This window comes from Ambystoma mexicanum, chromosome 3p (genome assembly GCF_040938575.1).
Source record: "Ambystoma mexicanum isolate Mex_15411 chromosome 3p, UKY_AmexF1_1, whole genome shotgun sequence".
In the NCBI taxonomy this organism is placed as follows: domain Eukaryota; kingdom Metazoa; phylum Chordata; class Amphibia; order Caudata; family Ambystomatidae; genus Ambystoma; species Ambystoma mexicanum.
The window spans coordinates 1125106016-1125124357 of NC_090925.1; positions in this window are offsets into that span (position 1 = coordinate 1125106016).

Genomic DNA, 18342 nt, shown 5'->3' on the forward strand with positions numbered 1-18342 from the left:
CGAGACCTATTCAACAAAATGGCCGGCAGCCGCGTGTGTCTCTCCCCTCTCCGCAGTCAGATATCACCGATGCGCTCACATACGATCATCCGCACAACGAGCGAATTTCGCCTTCTGTCCCAGGGAGTGATCCGGTCTTCGTCGCCACTGTTAGCGGTGTTCCGACACCGCCGTCCATGAGCCCCCCACCCCCCGTGACACATAGACACAGAGACAGAGATGTTACTCGTGTGGGCTCCACGGTGGTTCTGACGCCACCGGGGAACGCCCTATTTATTTATACAGGGCACGCGACGGAGTGAACGTCACCCCGTCGCGTGCGCGCCCTTAAAGGGCCAGCGCCACAACACCTAGAACAAGATGCGCATTGATCGGTTGTGTGGTATGAGACACAAATAGGTTCATGTAAGTGGCTTGGCTGCGAATGTGCAGGCCACCGGGAACGAAGGAGGTGGGCCTATCCTGGAACGTGTTCTCAGTCCCGCAGAGACGATGGGCACAGCATGTCCGGATGGCGTGGACAAGGACATGCGCAGTGAAAGCCAGCCAGCCTACGCAAAAGGTATGTATCCTAATGTCTTTCTAAAAACGTTCTTGAGCATTGTATCTGTGCCTTTGTTTCAAAATATGCTTTAATGTATATCTATTCTACCCCAAGAAAAACAGGGCAAAACTAAATGATACCCTTTGCATGCAATGGTTGGAGTGCGCAGCAGGCAACAGCAGTGACGTCTTATCCCAGCATCCCTCTTATTGTGCTTTACGTTAGACACTTGACTTCCTTTAAATGATTCTATGCATACCTTGCACCTTGCACGCCTTAAGAAGAAAGCTGTGAGTCGAGGTGTACATACACTCATAGTGATGGCGAGGAACATGGGGCTGTGCTATTCACACCGCAGCGAGACAGTGCACTGTTTCAGGCATGAGTTCATGGAAAGAGAGACTCTCTTCCAATCTTTCCTTGAAACTTTCTTGAATTATAATGAACAATATGAAAAAGTAATGCTGTACATTTCTTTTTTGCATGGGGGGAAAATTTGCAATAAAAGGCGATGAAGATCAGCAGCCCCTAGGCTTGCCTGCTGAACATTTGGAATGCACTGTTGCTTTAAGTCGAGAGACGGACGTAGAACAGCCACAATTTACATGTCTTCTGGGGACAGTGGCCCTCATTACAAGTGTGGCGGTCTGGAACCAACGTGCAGGTAATTCCGATTACCGGCACTCATTCTGGACTGCAGCACTACGAGTGGGAATGCCGGTAACAATGGTCTGGTAACAGCATACACTGTGCTACCGTTGTTGGGACACTGCGGGACACTTGTCAATCAGTGTCGGAAACTCCGTCACCACGGAAAGAAGGGAGCAGTACAACAGCAGATTTCCCGGAAACCCTCCACAAAAACGCTGGTTCCACCGGGAAAACCATGTTGGAAACACCAGCACCGTGGAGCAGGCGGTAACTAGGCCCAGGTGTGGAGAAACAGGCCACAAATGCACCCAATTGACCCAGATGCACACAATGAGCACAGGGACTGCTGAATAGGACTGCACCCACACCACACACACACCTTCCTACACAACCATACTGCCACTCGTAGCAGCAGTCATGGACATGGAGGTGCTGCATGCAGGAGTGCAGCTCTATGAGCAGGAGGTGCAACAGTGGCAACAGGCTGACAGGCAGTGGAGGAGGATGAGAAGGAGAATGCAGAGGAACAATGGGCAGCAAGTTGTGCCCCGGTGGCGTGCATCTATACACTGCACAAGGGCCACACCCTGGTCCCTGACTGACAGTGTCACGATCCTACTCATCTGTCGCCCAGCACCGCTACATGCACACATTCAGAGACTCACTTGCAAAGTCAAAACCTGCAAACTGCCTCTGCATTTATGAACTTGTTTTACTGCTGCAGTTTTGGACCAATCTAACTGCATGTTTCATTCCGGCTTTTGGGTTAAACCAGCAGATGCATTCTGGGACATGTATGCTGTCCAAAAGGCAGAGGGCTGGAGGAGGCATACTAAATACATTTGTTTGCAGCAAGCTACTAAGAGCGGCAGAGGACCTGATTGCATTCACCTGTTCAAAGCTACTGCAGGCTAGGCTGCAGAGAACTGGAGAGCCATTAATTAGAAACCACTGCTGCAGGCTATCAAAGCCAGAGCTGGGCTTAATTGAACACAACTGCCAGAGTCTGCAATCAGCTCCACCCTGCTGGCCTGCTGGCTGGGTGGGTCACTTTGAACAGAAGCAGTTGTCAGTAAACTGCTTCCACTGGGAGTTTGTTCTTGTGCTCCTGTTACCAGTTTTTGACCTTTCCTGGAAAACCTTTGTATGCTGTTGCTGCTGAATCTTGCAGCTCCCTCTCCAGTCTGCTGCTGGCTTCCGCTCTGCTCCACTGGGCTTCCTGGCAGGCAGTCGTGCCGCACTCCATTGCCTTCCGCCCTGCTCCTCTGGGCTACCTGCCCGGCTGCACTGCCTCACTCTGTTGCCTTCCGCCCTGCTCCTCTGGGCCTCCCGCCTGCCAGTCCTGCTGCACTCCTCTGCTTTATGCCCTGTTCCTCTGGGTTCCTTGCCTTGCCACCTGCCTGTTCTAGCTTCTGATAAATTTATGTCTTGCTTTTCTCTCTTCCTTGTTCAAACTCAGTCTGTTGCAGTTTTCCTGTTTGATCCTCGCCTAGGATATTTCCCGACTTCAGTCCTTAGTTCTAGTGTCTGTATCCTATCCTGCACCTGGTTATTTCTTTCAACGCTGCTTTCTACTTGTATTACATCTTAGTCCACTGTGGTGCCTCCACTTGAATCCGTTTTACAGTGTGACCCTGGGTTGGTCTCCGTTCAGATCAGATAAGGGAAAGACTTCTGTTGCCTTCGCCTAGTCCGTTGAAGTCGTACCTGCCTCAGTATATGGTCTTCTGGTTTACTCTTGCACTGAGTACAACAGTTTCCTCGGCACGCCTAAGTCATGACGCTGCTTTATGACTGTTGTTAAGAGTAATCTGCTAGTACGTATCTCAAGGGCTTTCCTTAATCCCTGGAGACCCCTTATCATAATCCAATACACCCTTGTTTCTGATCAATCCATGTTGCCCAGTGTACTTGCTTGTCTTTGCTTTTTCTCGGTCTCTTTGTTTACAGCCTGCTCCTGCAGTTCCTGTGAATACCTGTTTCAACTAACAGTTTGGTATGTACCCTTTTCTTGTTAAATGCTAGCATTGCCCCCGGAATCTCCATTAATCTACGTGCATACCGTGAGAGATAGCCTCAAACCTGTGTTCTCTGCCCAGACTTGTGACAGACAGGCAGATCCACACACTTTACCGCCTGAACAGGGAGACCATCCTTGCAATAGTGGACCTCATCCAGGACGACATCCAGAGCGTCATTGACATCTGGAGTGCCATACCCCCCTGTTGAAGGTGGTGTCTGTGCTGCATTTTCTTTCTACGGGCACATTCCAGCCTACAGTCGGGGAGCTGCATGGCAACTCCCAGCCAGCATTTTCAACTGTGCTTGTGCAGGTCCTGGATGCCCTCCTGCATCATGTGTCCCAGCACATTGCCCTATCAACCACATGGGCACAGGTGAACGCCACCAAAGTCCGCTTCCATGCACTCGTGGCATGCCTAATGCATTGGGAGCAGTGGACTGCACACACATAGAGCTAGTGACTGCCCACACCACAGAGGAGGTGTATCGGAAGAGAAAGCTGTACTACTCGATGAATGTTCAGGTCATCTGTGATGCGGACCTGACCATCACACACTGCTGAGCACGCTTCTGGGGATCAACATATCACTCCATGGTCCTGCACAATAGCATGCTGCCTGGGTACATGGCACGTTACGATGGACAGCGGACCTGGCTGTTCGGTGAGTCAAATGATCAATGCACATACCACATTGCATGTGCACCACGACATGGTGGATGTTCACTGTTACCTGTTACCAGTGCATGGCCCACAGGCAACATACAAATGGAGGGACACATTCTGCATGCAAGAGTGGGTGGTCACGAGTGGCATGTACCACATGAGTCAACAGAAGGACACACCAGCACAATCTGGTCATGGATGGACAGGCACATGTAATGCATTCTAGTACCTATGGTGCATCACTCTCGTGTCGCAAAGCACTGCATATCTTCAATATCTCCCACCCACCACCATCAACCCATCCTTGGGAGTCAGATCCTACACATTACCTGTCACAAGGTGCAGCAAGGTGACTGAGGGCCCGCAAGCGCACAGACCGACATGCATGTGTCACACATCCGGATACCAACGTGCATGCACTGCCCAGTCACCTCAATAATATGGCCCTCACTGTGTCCATTTTCATGCAGGTGACTCCGGCTGCCCCTTACTACCATGGCTGATGACCCCTCTGTTGTTTCCTGGTGGCTCTGTGGATGCCTCAAACAATTGTGCTCACATCTGAACAAGGGCGACAATAGAGCAGACCTTTGGACTGTTAAAGGCACGGTTTTGTTGCCTTCACCGCTCTGGTGGGGCACTGATGTATAGGCCAGTGAAAGTGGGAAAGATAGTACTGGCCTGTGCCATGTTGCACAATATGTGCATCCGGCAGAACATTCCCCTGCCCCTGGACATGGACATGCCTTCGGCAGACGATGATAATGACAGTGACGTGGATGCAGCTGCAGACATGCGAATACACCATCACGGGGATGACAGGGATGGGCGTGCAGCCCATCAGGAACTCCCACAGAAATACTTCTGAGCACACAGCACCTTCACACCATCCATGGCACACACTGCATGCGATACAGTGCAAACATGAAGCTCTCCAGTACATAAATTGAATGTCCGGACATGAATTCATATGCATAGCAATGTTTATTATTGCATGAACAAATAAGAAAAACGCGTGGCCCACCACCCCCTCCCCAACTAACTCCCCAACTAATCCCCCACTAACCCACACTGACTAACCCTACCCAACTAAGCCTCCCAAACACACCGTCCCGAAAACAATGCCTAGGTGGCATCATTGTCACTTTATGTTTGGAACTGGCTCAATTCCGTGGCTTCTTAAAACCGGATGTGCCCGTCTGTGGTGAGCCTGACAGGTGCAGTGATCGACACCTCGGGCTACTCTGTTGTGAGCTGGCAGGCGTGGTGATGGTTGATGGTGGGTCAGAACCTGCCATGTCCCTGTGCTCCAGTGCCACCTGCAGGGCAAGGGTGAGGGATTCATTCCCCTTCCGGACACTCTGTGTGAGCAGGACCATTGCACATGATGAGCGGCCCAGGGCACGTGCACAGCACCAGCCAGTGGCTTGCGCGCTCTCCCACAACAACCTGCTCTCCTCCCGCTTCAACCTGGTCTCCTCCATGTGCTGGTGAATGAGTCATGCCATCTGCTCATGCCATTCCTCCATGTACCGTAAGCGTGCATCCATGTCTCGGATGGTGGGGATGGGTGGCAGAGGTGGGCTGTGGAGGTCAGAGGGGCTGAATGCGGGACAGTGGTAGGGTGTGTGCTCTGGTGTCCCCTTGGTTGTGTCCCCAGCCTTCTGCCTGGCATCGTCATCTCTACATGCACCCAAGTAAATGGGATTATGGTGTGGGGTGGGGTGGGGGAATGGCCGTCCAGTTGGCCCACACTGCTGTGCATCAGGGGCTGCTGGCTGTGCCTCTGTTGGGGCAGCAGGTGTTGCTGCAGGGGCTGCTGGCTGTGCCTCTGTTGGGGCAGCAGGTGTTGCTGCAGGGGCAGGCAGCATGCTCTCTGGGCCTGTGCCTTGCAACCCCCCTACCCCTAGCTTACCCACCTCCACTAACACTAACCACAGCTTCACCTTCAAAAAGGTAACCATACTAGAAGTGCAAGAAATCATAACCTCTCTCAAACCGTCAAACTGCAAAGGGGACAGTTGCCCCGCACAGAATATAAAAGATGCAGCAAGAGACCTCTCCCCATTCATCTCCAAGCTAATAAACCTATCATTATCCACTAACTCAGTACCTAACAATTTGAAACAGTCATGGGTCCTCCCTCTTCTAAAAAAAAGACCCTGAACCCAGCCATTCCTACTAACTACAGGCCTATCACCACCGTTCCCTTCCTGTTAAAAATCCTTGACAGAGTATCTTACCTGCAAATTTAGAATTACTTAGAGTCCAACCAACTACTTGGATTGCGTCAATCTGGCTTCCGACCCCAACATGGAACAGAAACTGCCCTTGTTGATCTCAAAAGTCAGATTGATGACATTAAAGATAAGGGTAAGGCGGCCATCCTACTCCTCATAGATCTCTCAGCAGACTTCGACCTGGTCGGCCATAAAATACTCTGTAACCACCTCTCCTCTGCTGCCCATTTCTCCTCCTCTGCTGTCCCGTGGATACAATTCTTCTTGGCCAACAGAACCGTGAGGGTCTTTTCCTCCGTGGCAGCAGCAGACCCCATCCCCAACCCTATACAATATCTTTACAAAGCCTCTCTTTGATAAACTGGATCGTCTGGGTTTCACTGCGTTTCACTTACACAAACTACGCGGATGACACCCAGATACTCCTCACCATCTCCGGCAATTACAATGATGATGTCACTAGGATCAATGAAATCTTCTCCGTCATTCAGGCCTGGATGGCCACACATGGCCACTGTTACAAGAACGCGTAGAAACTTATGGAGACAATGGAAGTTACATCAACAACGATACACTCAGTGGAATCCAAGATGGCGGCTCCTTGATAACGTTTCTATCAACTAACAATGCAGGTCTAATCTTTTTCTTCCACTTGGTCCTTCTTCTCTTTCTACCGTTTGTTCGTACTTATTCCCCACGAACTTACAGGTAACTGCGTTGCTACTCTGCTCTTCAGCTTTCGCCCTTGTAGCTGCTCACTCGTAAAACTTGCCTCCCGCCAGTTTTTCTCCTCTGGAGTCCTCCCTCGCTCCCTCCTCCTTTTTTCCCTTTCTTGGGCATAACCGCCTTTTGTTTCTTCCTCTACGCCTCCAGCTTCCCCGCTCGGGGTCAGTCGCTCGTTAGCCGATTCTCGGCACTTTCCTTGGCTTCCTCTTTTTTCTTCTACCTTCTTTATCTGCATCCGCGGCTTTATTTATTTTTCTGCCGTTCGCGGCTTCATCTTGTGCTTACCTTCTCTGCCGTCCTCGGCCTTTCTTTCCTTCCGGCTTCGGTCTGCCTTAGCCGGCAGCTTCTGTGACTTGCAGCCGCTCGCGGCTTTTGCTACGCTTACATTTCACCCTTCCTAGCCTTTATTTACCTCTCCTCTTTTTCCTGGTCCCGGCGGCCCTCTGCTGTTTCTCTCCTTCATTCTCCTTCTTCTCCTCTCTCCTTACCCCTTGGTACTACCTTAAACGTTTTCTGCTGCTATTACAGATCCTCTTCCCCTATTGCTTCTATCGGGGAATTCTCCATCCTTCTACCTGCCACTACGAACCGAGATTTCCATCCTCCTCAAGACCTGCCGGATCTGGGTTTTCTTCCCCAAGAGGGTTTCCCAGGGGGCAGCCCCCTGGGGAGCACAGAGCACAGATTGTCTGGCCTCTGAACCTCTGGGGGGACGCCTCTTACCTCTTCACATCTGTCAGAACCCGAAGAGCCGTGAGTACCCCGTCAGATTACAGAGGTTGTAAGAGCCTCTGCCTGAATGACGAGAAGACTGAACTGCTCCTTGTCGGTTCACCCAACAACTTACAAAAACTGAGCCCGACTACTCCAATATCATCATCGATGGCAACACCACCCCTGTCGCCAGAAATGTGAAAACACTCAGCTTTTATCTTGATGCCAATATTAACCTCACTAAACAGGTCAATTCTACCGCCTCAGCCACCGCCTATACAGGGAAACTAATTAGAGCTTGCAGACCCTTTCTTTCCACTAATAGCTGCCTTACGCTAGCTAGAGCTGTCATACAATATAAGCTAGACTATTGTAACAGCCTCTACCTAGGTGCCAACCAATCTATAATCAACAAACTCCAGGTTCTTCAAAACAATGCGCTGCGAGCAGCACTTAACATTCCTAGGCGGGAGCATATCTCTGCCACCAGAATCACATATAAATGGCTCTCCATTCAACAAAAAATTGATTTAAAGACTCTCTGCCTCACTTACAAAGCCCTCAACCACCTAGCCCCTCCCTACCTTACTAACAAATTCACCATGAAACCGTCCATCAGAACTACTAGATCGTCCAACACTTTATGCCTCACAGTGCCTAGATTTATCTCTAAAAGAGCCAGAGGCTCGAGCTTTACAGTCCTCGCCTCCCGACTCTGGAACACCCTGCCCCTGAACATTAAATCGTCCAAATCCTAATAGTCTTTCAGGAAACTCGCCATTGGGTGGCCACTGACTAAAAGTCAACCTTAAACTAGACCTAGCCTTAAGCTGTAAATATTGTACATGCCTTACCTATGTCTTTATTGTATGCATTCACTACCACTGTCTGTATATACTGTATATAACCTTTGCCAATGTACCACTGCCAATTACCATGTACTGTGCCTTGTAACCTGTCCTAAGCGCCCTTTTACTCCCGGGTCCGGAGCGCTCTATAAATAAAATGAACAAACAAACAAACAAACCTTAACAAGCTCCTGATTCAAACCAAATAGATGCCAGCTCGCCACTTGACCCAGCACACGACTCATCGCCTCTGAACCTGGTTCAACCCACAACACAGAATAGCTTGAACCTGGCTCCATGCTTTTGAACCATCTAAGAACAGAGGAAAGGTACTTTTTCCCCATAACTGCCCTGCTAGTTCTTCTTTGGGCCATAGATACTGGTAAGGTCTCGTATTCACCATTTTATGCTGAACAACATATCCTTTTGAAATCCTTGGTTGCTAATTTCCTCTTCACCCCTGTTTTCATTACCCAGAGTGGGTTTATAGTGATAATACCGAACTTTAAAATCTCGAAAAAAAAATCTCGAAAAAAAAGGCCGAAAAAAAAAACATCGAATTTTTTTTTATGACGTTTTTTTTCGAAATGGGGGGATTCCCCCCAACCCCCCTTTTTTCTATTTTTTTTTTATTTTAACCCTTTTTTTAACTTACCAGACCCCAAAAACACATATAAATAAATAAATAAATAATTCGATTTTTTTTTTTTCGAGATTTTTTTTTCGAGATTTTTGTAATTCGGTATTATTTTTTCAGCCTTTTGACTGACCACCCCAGAGTGCTGCATCTTTCTATCTTTGTCCATTCTTTGTTGTCTCTTCCAAGGGTGGGTGCTTATAGTGTTTTTAAAAGTTATTTGTATTTTAGTATGTTAATTAATGTGTATATATTTTCATACAATCTTTATTGGGCATTCCTTTATTTTGGACTGTTACACTTTGCTGTTTGGGTGATTACTAGATCACATTCATACCCCTCCTAAGAGTACGTATAGCATTCCCTTAGCACACGTTACCACAAAACACAAAGGAGCTATATCTCTTCACTGTGCCTGTTTTATCTTTATGAGTGGGATCACTGTTGGTTTGTAGAAGTGTGGGAACTGAGCAGCTGGTTTAGATAATACTCATCCTTGTACTCCTGAACAGTAGAGGTTATTTTGTCACACTAACAATTTCTCCCTCAGAACGACAACCAACAACAATTTAGAAGAAAGCTCCTGATCGAGTCCACCAGTAGATTCATCACCAAATGAGGATGCATAATCATCCTCGAGTGCACCACTTTCTGACATAAGCATGTTTTGAATTATTCAATAAAAAAGGTTCAGTCATATATAACTCAGTCATGTCTCTCCTGCAAAAAATTAAGCCATTCATCCCAGAAAACAACTCCAGATCCACTGCCCAAACCTTCGTTCCCTCCCACCTGGATGGTGACAATAGCCTTTTGGAAGACTACCCTGGTACCCCTGAGATGTATCTTGCATGCAGCAGCCAGCACGACTCATCAAATAACTCTGATGAGGGTTGGGATGATATGGTCACATGTGCAATTTGCACTGGCTCTCTCTGCAAAGCTCTATCGTCTTCACATCTTGCGTCATCTATAAGGCTGTTACCCTGAAGTCCCCATGCTACCTCACTCAAAAACTCATCCCTGAAGGACTGCGATCCACCAGAAATAAGGATATGTGCAGACTTGAACTCCGCTGGTGCAGGGAGGAAAGAACCACAAGACAGGCCTTCTCTGCCCATGCCCCAAGACTCTGGAACCTTCTCACAGTCACATTCAGACTCACACCATCACTTGTACAGTTCAGGAAAGAGCTCAAGACCTTACTCTACAAGTAATGGCTATTCACTAACACTTAGGTCCACACACCCTTCCCTCAAACTGCACACACCTGAGACTTGGTGATCTCCACCTCACTGTTTCCTCCCTTGGTTGCTTGTATATCCCTTGTTGCCAAATGCCCATTCTCCCCTGTTGTTAGCTCCGTGCTCCCTTTTTCTCTGCTTACCTCACTGTATTCTTTCCCCTATTATTTTAGAGCGCTCTGTTGCTTCCTGAAGCTAGATCTGCGCTCAATAACTACGAATGATAATAATAACAATAACTGAGAAAACAAAATAAGGCGTTACTTCCACCTACACATAGTTGGATATACTAAAGGTTACTGTTTATCAGTATGTTATCTTGACCAAAGCAAAGTTTAAAAACTTTATTCAAACTAGTCTGTAGCCCTAAATTGTTCCAAGGTTGCCAATTAAATACTTCTCTGATGCTCAAGCAGATAACTGCACATTTGTGCTTTCAAAATGTACTTCTCATGAGGATGTGCAAATATTAAAAGTACGTTAATTCTCCCCATCATGCTACCTAAGATATCACATACTGTGCATAACAAAGGCCTCCAGACTCTCTCTCTCACTACTGCGCTCCGCCTAGCCATCTTTGTAACCTATGCTATGGCCGTCACAATCATGGTACCTACACTTCCACTCCCACATCTTGCATATCACACTCATTGCACAGCAGTGCACTCGCACTCCACTCCATTAGACCATGCCATCATACTGTCTAAGCCCCATAGTCCAGCTGTAAAACTCCACAGACTCAGAAACTGCACATTACCTTGACACCTGCCATGCTCACCTTCACCTCTACCTCTAAGAAATTTCAGATTAAGCACCCGCACTTCACCTACACTTTCTACAAACCATAACAAGGGCCATAACACTCTCCCCTCACCTCTCCAATCCTCTCCAGCACTTTCATGTCATCTCGGATGTCGAGGATGCACCATTCGACATCCGAGACGACACACTGCTGCTTCAACGATATTGGCATCTGAATGCACTGGCAATAGGTGTGACCGTGCTTGTTGACAAGATGACGACTGCATCCTAAAGAAGTGGATCCTTCCACCTCTTAAACTGAGCCACTAAGCTCCTCGGATTCTACCACATAGGACCCTCCACTCGTAAAAACACTCCTGTCCTGATGAACGCCTACACCATTAGAGCTCACCTAGCTCCATGCAAAATGGCCGAAACACTGTCGTGTTGACATGTATTATATGTTGTTGTTCAACTCTTGATTGTGCCCACACTCTATGGGCCCCCTACCTGTCTATGATTCCACTGAATTCTCTAAGCTTCCTTCCCAAGGAACCTATAGAGAATGAACAAACTGTACAAGTAGATGTCTCAAATATTGACTACTTGATCATTCGTACTTAGGTACTACACTTTGTGTGTCCTCAAAAGTGAATGTCCTATGTGTTTGAAGAATACCAGCGTATTACTACACCACTGCACTTCAAAATAAAACCCTTTTGTGCAGAAGAACAGTTTCATGAGAATTCTGTGACCACCCACACAAGGGGTTACTCACTCAGGGTGTAGCAGTGGTTACTCTTTAGCAGAGATCGACCTGACCTTGCACATTCGTTTGTTGATATTATTGCACCGACCTGGGCAGAGCAAGGCAGTAACCAGGTACCCTTCCGAATACTAGGGCATGGAACAGAACCCGCTTACTAGACCTAAAAATCAAATCTCCCAGATCATCGACAAAGGTAAACCTGCCCTGCTCCTCCTTCTTGATCTTTCGGCAGCATTTGATCTGGTTGATCATAAAACCCTAACCACCCATCTCACCCAGGCAGCCCACTTCTCTACACAAGCAGCATCTTGGATTACTTCCTTCGTGGAAGGCAGAGCCATGAAGGTGTTCTCCAACATAGCAAATGCCGACCCCACAACCATACATTGCGGAGTACCCCAAAGCTCATGTACAGCCCCCACCCTCTACAACCTCTTCACTAAACCCCTTTTCAAGTTACTTGACTCTATGGGTACATCATATACTAATTAGGCTGACGATACTCAAGTACTCCTACCACTATCGGGCTCCTACCACCAAGATGCCAGTGCCTTACAAGATATCTATGCTTCTATCCAAGCATGGATGGCTGTCAATGGCTTGTGTTTTAACAGGAATAAGACTGACATCCTTATCCTCAGGCAGAAAGCCACAATAGCTAAGCTAAGTCCCCAATACGACAACTTTAACATAGATAATTCCACCATCACGGTATCTTCCTCAGTCAAGACACTAGGTGTCCACATCGATGCATACCTATCTATGAACAAACAAGTTAGCGCCATAGCCTCTGCGTCACCATATAGCACCAAACTTATCAAAGCCATTAAACCCTACCTCTCCGCACCTAACTGCCTTGCAATAGCCAGCGCAACCATAGGCGCCAAACTCGATTATTGCAATACTCTCCTGGCTGGCACATCTTCCAAAAACCTACACAGACTACAAACTACACAAAACAATGCTCTACGAGCTGCTTTGAGCATCCCCAGAAGAGACTATATATCTCAAGCCAGACAAGCAGTGCGGTGGCTCCAGGTCAAAGACCACATTACACTCAAAATCCTCACTATTACGCATAGATACATCAACAGCACAGCTCCCACATACCTATCAGAAGCTATATCAAGAACTGCCTCGACGCGCCCTACCAGAACTCAGTACACCAACCAGTTACACATCCCCCGCATACGGAGAGCTAAAGCCGGAGGGCTAGGCTTCTCATACATTGCCCCCAAACTATGGAACTCACTCCCTGCCTTCCTTGGAGCTGAATCATCCATCCATGCTTTCCGTAAAAATCTCAAGACCACTTTCCTGAGCTAACTCCTTAAGCGCTCCCACTTTTTCCTAATGTATATTGTAATATAAATGTAATATAAACATAATGTAGCCTATGTACATATATCTTATCTCTAAACATTGCACATGACAAATGTACAAATATGTTATACAAATATGCTCACGCTTTGTGACAAATGTCACGTAATAACTATGCAACTAAGTATGTTTCTGTAACAAGTGTCACAATGCCTTTGGGCTGCCGCGCGCTATACAAATACGAATAAAATAAATAAAATAAATTAATAATAATAGGTCACAGATGTTGACACATTACAATGGTGATTTTAGTTTGTAGATTACAATGTAATGTGCAAAAACATATATTAGAACACGTAATAAACTGCACTGGATAACAAAGGTTTTGTGTTATTAAGAAAAACATCAAATAATGTTTAAAATACGCTATTACTTGTTAATAATCAATGCTACTTTACCTACAAGTATGTTTGCACTGAGATTTGTCAATACTTTAAATTAATTTTAACATCAAACCCGTCTTATATTTAAATAAATTAGGTAACACAATTCACTACAATCTTACTGCAGAAGTACACCCCTAATTTTCATTTACTGTGGCTAATTAATGTTCAACAACTTCATTTCACTCTCCATCTGATGAGCACTGGCAGTGACACAGGATGATGTTAGATATTTTTGTGCCGACTACATACAATAACTGTAATTGTACACATTTTTGAAAGTGAGTAGAGTGGATACATCTGGTTATGTAAGGAGATCAGAGATGAGACCCAGCAGTAGCTTTCAATGAATTATGTCTCATGACACACTATGGGCCTGATTCGTGCAATTTTCTGCACCTTACAAAGTGACTTTTCATTGGTGCAAAGTGACTTTGCACTGCCAACAAACACCCTGATTCATGGAGCAGTGCAAAGTGTATTTCTGCAGTGCAAAGTCACTTTGATATCAAAGGGGTCGTAGAATTTTGGAGAGAACCCGGTAGGTTTGAAACTACTAGGAAGGTATCTCAGTGAAATCCAGACTTTGTCACTGACCTTATATTCAGTTTCTTATGACTGTTGTTTTTCTGTGATGCCTTTCATTTTCTGTTGAGTGTCTCTCAGAAGTTCTAGGGCTCTCCCATGTTCTATGCGCTGAAAATGGGTTTGAGCCGACGGTACCTCGATGTCCCTCTTGACCGCCAGGAGAAACACCTGAAAGTGGTATCCGTAGATGGAGGCACTGTTGTTGTTCGCAAATTCAGCCAATGGGAGCCAGGAGAACCAATTGTCTTGTGCGGCAGATGTGAAAACACAAAGGTGTTATTTTAATATATGGTGCGGATGCTCTGTGAAACCATTGTTCTGAGGTGGTAACCACAGGGAAACAGACACTTGACCCCTAGTAAGGTACAAAGTGCACGCCAGAAATGGGAGATGAAAAAGAGAACTGTGGTTGGTGGTGATGAAATCCGGCGGCTAATGTAACTGGACGATATCACTTAGAAACAACAGAGCCATCTCATCTCCCGCAGGCAGTTTCAACAGCAGTGTGAGGGGATTTAATGGTCCATGGTTAGCATAATTGCTGTGTGGCATTGTGAAGGTGTAAATCACCAACGAAGGCTGATGATAAGTCCCTACAGCGGGCATAGGCAACTGAGGTGGAGATAACTTGCCTATGGGTAGGCACCTTGGACTCTTGTTCTGAGTGCAACTATGGCAAGCCACAACACACTCAAGCATATCAATTCATGCAGATGGCCAACAGAAATAGCTTTTAAGTAGAATCTAGGAGAGGAGGAAACCTCAATGTCCTGCCACAGAAGTCCTGTGACATAAAGAAAGTGCTTGTTGCTGTAGGTCAAGTTAGGAATGTATAGGCCTGTACCCTTAAACCAGTCAGAATCCTTGATGTTGTTCACAACCGCTTAATGCCATGGTTCTTTATTCCTTGAGTGTGGGCTTCTTTCAATTGTCCAAGAATGCACTGGCTATGTAAACGAAACATTTGCCTTCCAGTATTTTACCTGGATATACGGGTTCATCAACTGTCTCTTCCGGAGAGGGCATCCGTGATTAGATTGGAAGAGCCAGGAATGTATAAGACAAACAAAACATATTGGGCAAAGCAGTACACCCATCTGGCTTTTCTGCTGTTGATACATTCGCTGTTTTAATGTCCGTAGATTCCTGTGATCTGAACAGATCTCGAAAGGATGTTGTGCTCCGGGTAGCTACTGTCTCCATTCCTTGCATGGGCATTTTAGGGCAATAGCTCTTTCTCAATAACAGAGCAGTAAGTATTCCTGCATGATAGTCCTTCTCTTTCATCGCAGTCCTCCTTTCTCACTGTCCTTTTCCTTCATCACTGTCTTTTGCACTTATTTTAGAAATTCCCCCTTGTCAAAGTACTCCTCCTTCATCACAGTCCTTCTCCTGCATCATATATCTTATGCTTCATAGTCCTTCTCCTACACCAGTCCTTTATCACAGCTCTTCTCTTTCATTAGTCCTTCATCATAGACCTTCTCCTTCACAGTCGTATTCCTTTGTCACAGTCTTTCTCCCTTGTGACAGCAGTTCCCTATCCTCACAATCCTTCTCCTTTATCACAGTTCTTTTTAGTCACAGTCCCTCATCGGTTCCATGTGTTAATATCCCCGCAAAAATATTGCGATATAAAAATATTGCCATATTTTTGCAGCTATATTGAGCCATGGACCCTGTTGGGGACACCCCCGCAACCCCTGCATTATTTATAAAAATGCTGGGGACAACCCTGCAACCCTCGCTCCCTCAAATTACCCCCCAAAAAAATATTGCCTATGGCGAGACAAACAACCGTATGTACGGCGATATTTTTGGTGGGGATAATATGTAGGGATACCACCTCATCACAGTCCTTTTCCTTTGTACTTGTCTTTCACCTTCACAGAAGTCCTTCAACATAGCCTTACTTCATCATAGTCCTTCACCTTTGTCCATCAAAAACCTTTTCTTCATTACAGTCCTTCTGTGTTGTCATAGTCCTTTTACTTCTTAGCAGTCCTCTGCCACAGACCTCCTTCATCACAGTCCTTCTCTGTCATCAAAGTCCTTGTTCATCACCATCCACATTCTTCATTACAGATCTTTTTATTTTGTCACAGTGCTTCTCTATGGTCATAGTCCTTCTTCACATTCCCCTTCATTGCAGACCTGCTCCTTCCTCACAGTCCTTCATCACAGTCCTCCTGCTTTGTCATATTACTACTCCTCCTCGTTCATACTAGTCCTTCTGCTTTGCCGTATTACTACTCCTTCTCGTTCATAATAATCCTTCTTCATCATAGTACTTCTCCTTCATCGCAGTCCTCCTTAATCATAGTCCTTCTTCATCATAGTTCTTCTCCTACTTCACAGTGCTTTATCAAAGTTCATCTTCTTTGTCATAATCCTTCTTTATCACAGTTTTCTCTTTTGTTACAATCCTTTGTCACAGACCTTCTCCTGCATCACGGCTTCTCTTTCTCAGCAGAGTCCTTCCTCAACATGCTCCTTCTTCTCTGTCTCAAGATCCTTCTATTTCTTAGCAGCCCTTCATCACAGACCTCCTTTGTCATGACCATATGCTTTCATCATAGACTTTCTCCTTTGTCACAGTCTATTACAGTCCTTCTCCTTCATACCAGTCCTTCTGCCTCATCATACATATGCCTTAACGAGAAAGTGGACCACTACTTCTGTTACCCTCTCATCTGTGCCGGATGTACAGTATTCCATGCCCCTTTTACACGTGTTAATATTACTTGACCATAAGAGGGATATAAGCTGCTTCCTTCTCTATCTCCGATAATGCAGGCATAAGAGTAAATAGTGCACTATGGCCTTCATGGCCTTATTATCACATTCAAGTTTCCGGCCATAGTTGATGGATTGATTGATAAGTTATTCATAATGCGCACCCAGGCAAGGCAGGGGAACAAGGGAGAAACAGGACTAGTGATCTTTCTAGGCCTAGTATCATTTAGATTGTGCAAGTAATGCCACTTAGATAGACTAAAGCTAGGCATTCCGATCTAATCTGCATGAGTAGCAGCATGGCTACAGTGTGTATAAGTTAGGGGATACAAGTCTCCATCCCATTATACCTATGTTTCAAATACCAGAATGAATGGACATTTGTCCCGGTTATTCAACATCTCCTCCCTTACCACATCTCAAACACTCTCCCTCCCTACCCTAAGGGAATCCCAAGTATGCATAGTTGCATACGGCTATAGGGTTCCAAAGCCCTATGCAGACGTGTTCTTCACCCATGCCAGCCATGGGACCTTTGCACAAGCATCCAAGACTAAAATATCTTTTAATGCTCCGGCATCTGAGTTACCCCACATCCAAGTCCAATATGCAATTGGTAAGAGGCTTGTAGGACTAGCCAGGTACCTTTGATAATGAAATGAGGCGACTAAGGAGGGAATTTTCTGCTACAGTGACGGCAGCACATGACGCGTAACCCCAGGCTTCGGCCTCATAATGTTCCATCGATAGATATCAAGAGCATGTGAAATGGAATTCCCCCTAAACTTCCGAATACAGCTCAGAACCCCACTAGCACAGTGACCCAACTTATTCCCACTCCTTTCCACCTGGGGAACCCATTAAGTGTCATTGTTAAAGAGGACATTCTGGCAGTTCAAATGAAATACTATCTTTAAACATCTACCATTAACACACAATATCCTCCTGGTGCATTTAGCTGGGCCCATCACGATGACCTTTGTTTTATGTCTTATTAACGACCAGCTTTTTCCAAATGCGATAACTACACATCTCGCCCAGTAGTTTTTGCATTGCTATTTCCAAGTTAGTGGCAGGGTATCAGTGGGGAAAGGCAGGAGCAGAGCAACCCGACCTCCCACCCTGGCTACTTCCAACCTTTGGCCCACAAACAACTTCTCCAAACCCTTGTAGAACGTAATAGATAAGGTGTAAGGTGTGAAACAGCACACAACCCTGTCTGACACCCATCAGAAAGGGCCACTAATGAATAACTCCATGTGCCCTTCCCTCAGGCCTTTCATCCTCAGTGACTCACAAAACAACTCCCTATTCAGAGAGTTTAAAATCACTTTGAAATCTATGCATCTCTCTCTTCCCTTCTTTTCAGAGGGGAGTGTGGTGCTGGTCATTATGCAGGTTGTGCAGGAGAAGACTGCGAAAGAAATAAAGTTTGACTGAAGAATGTATACGTGA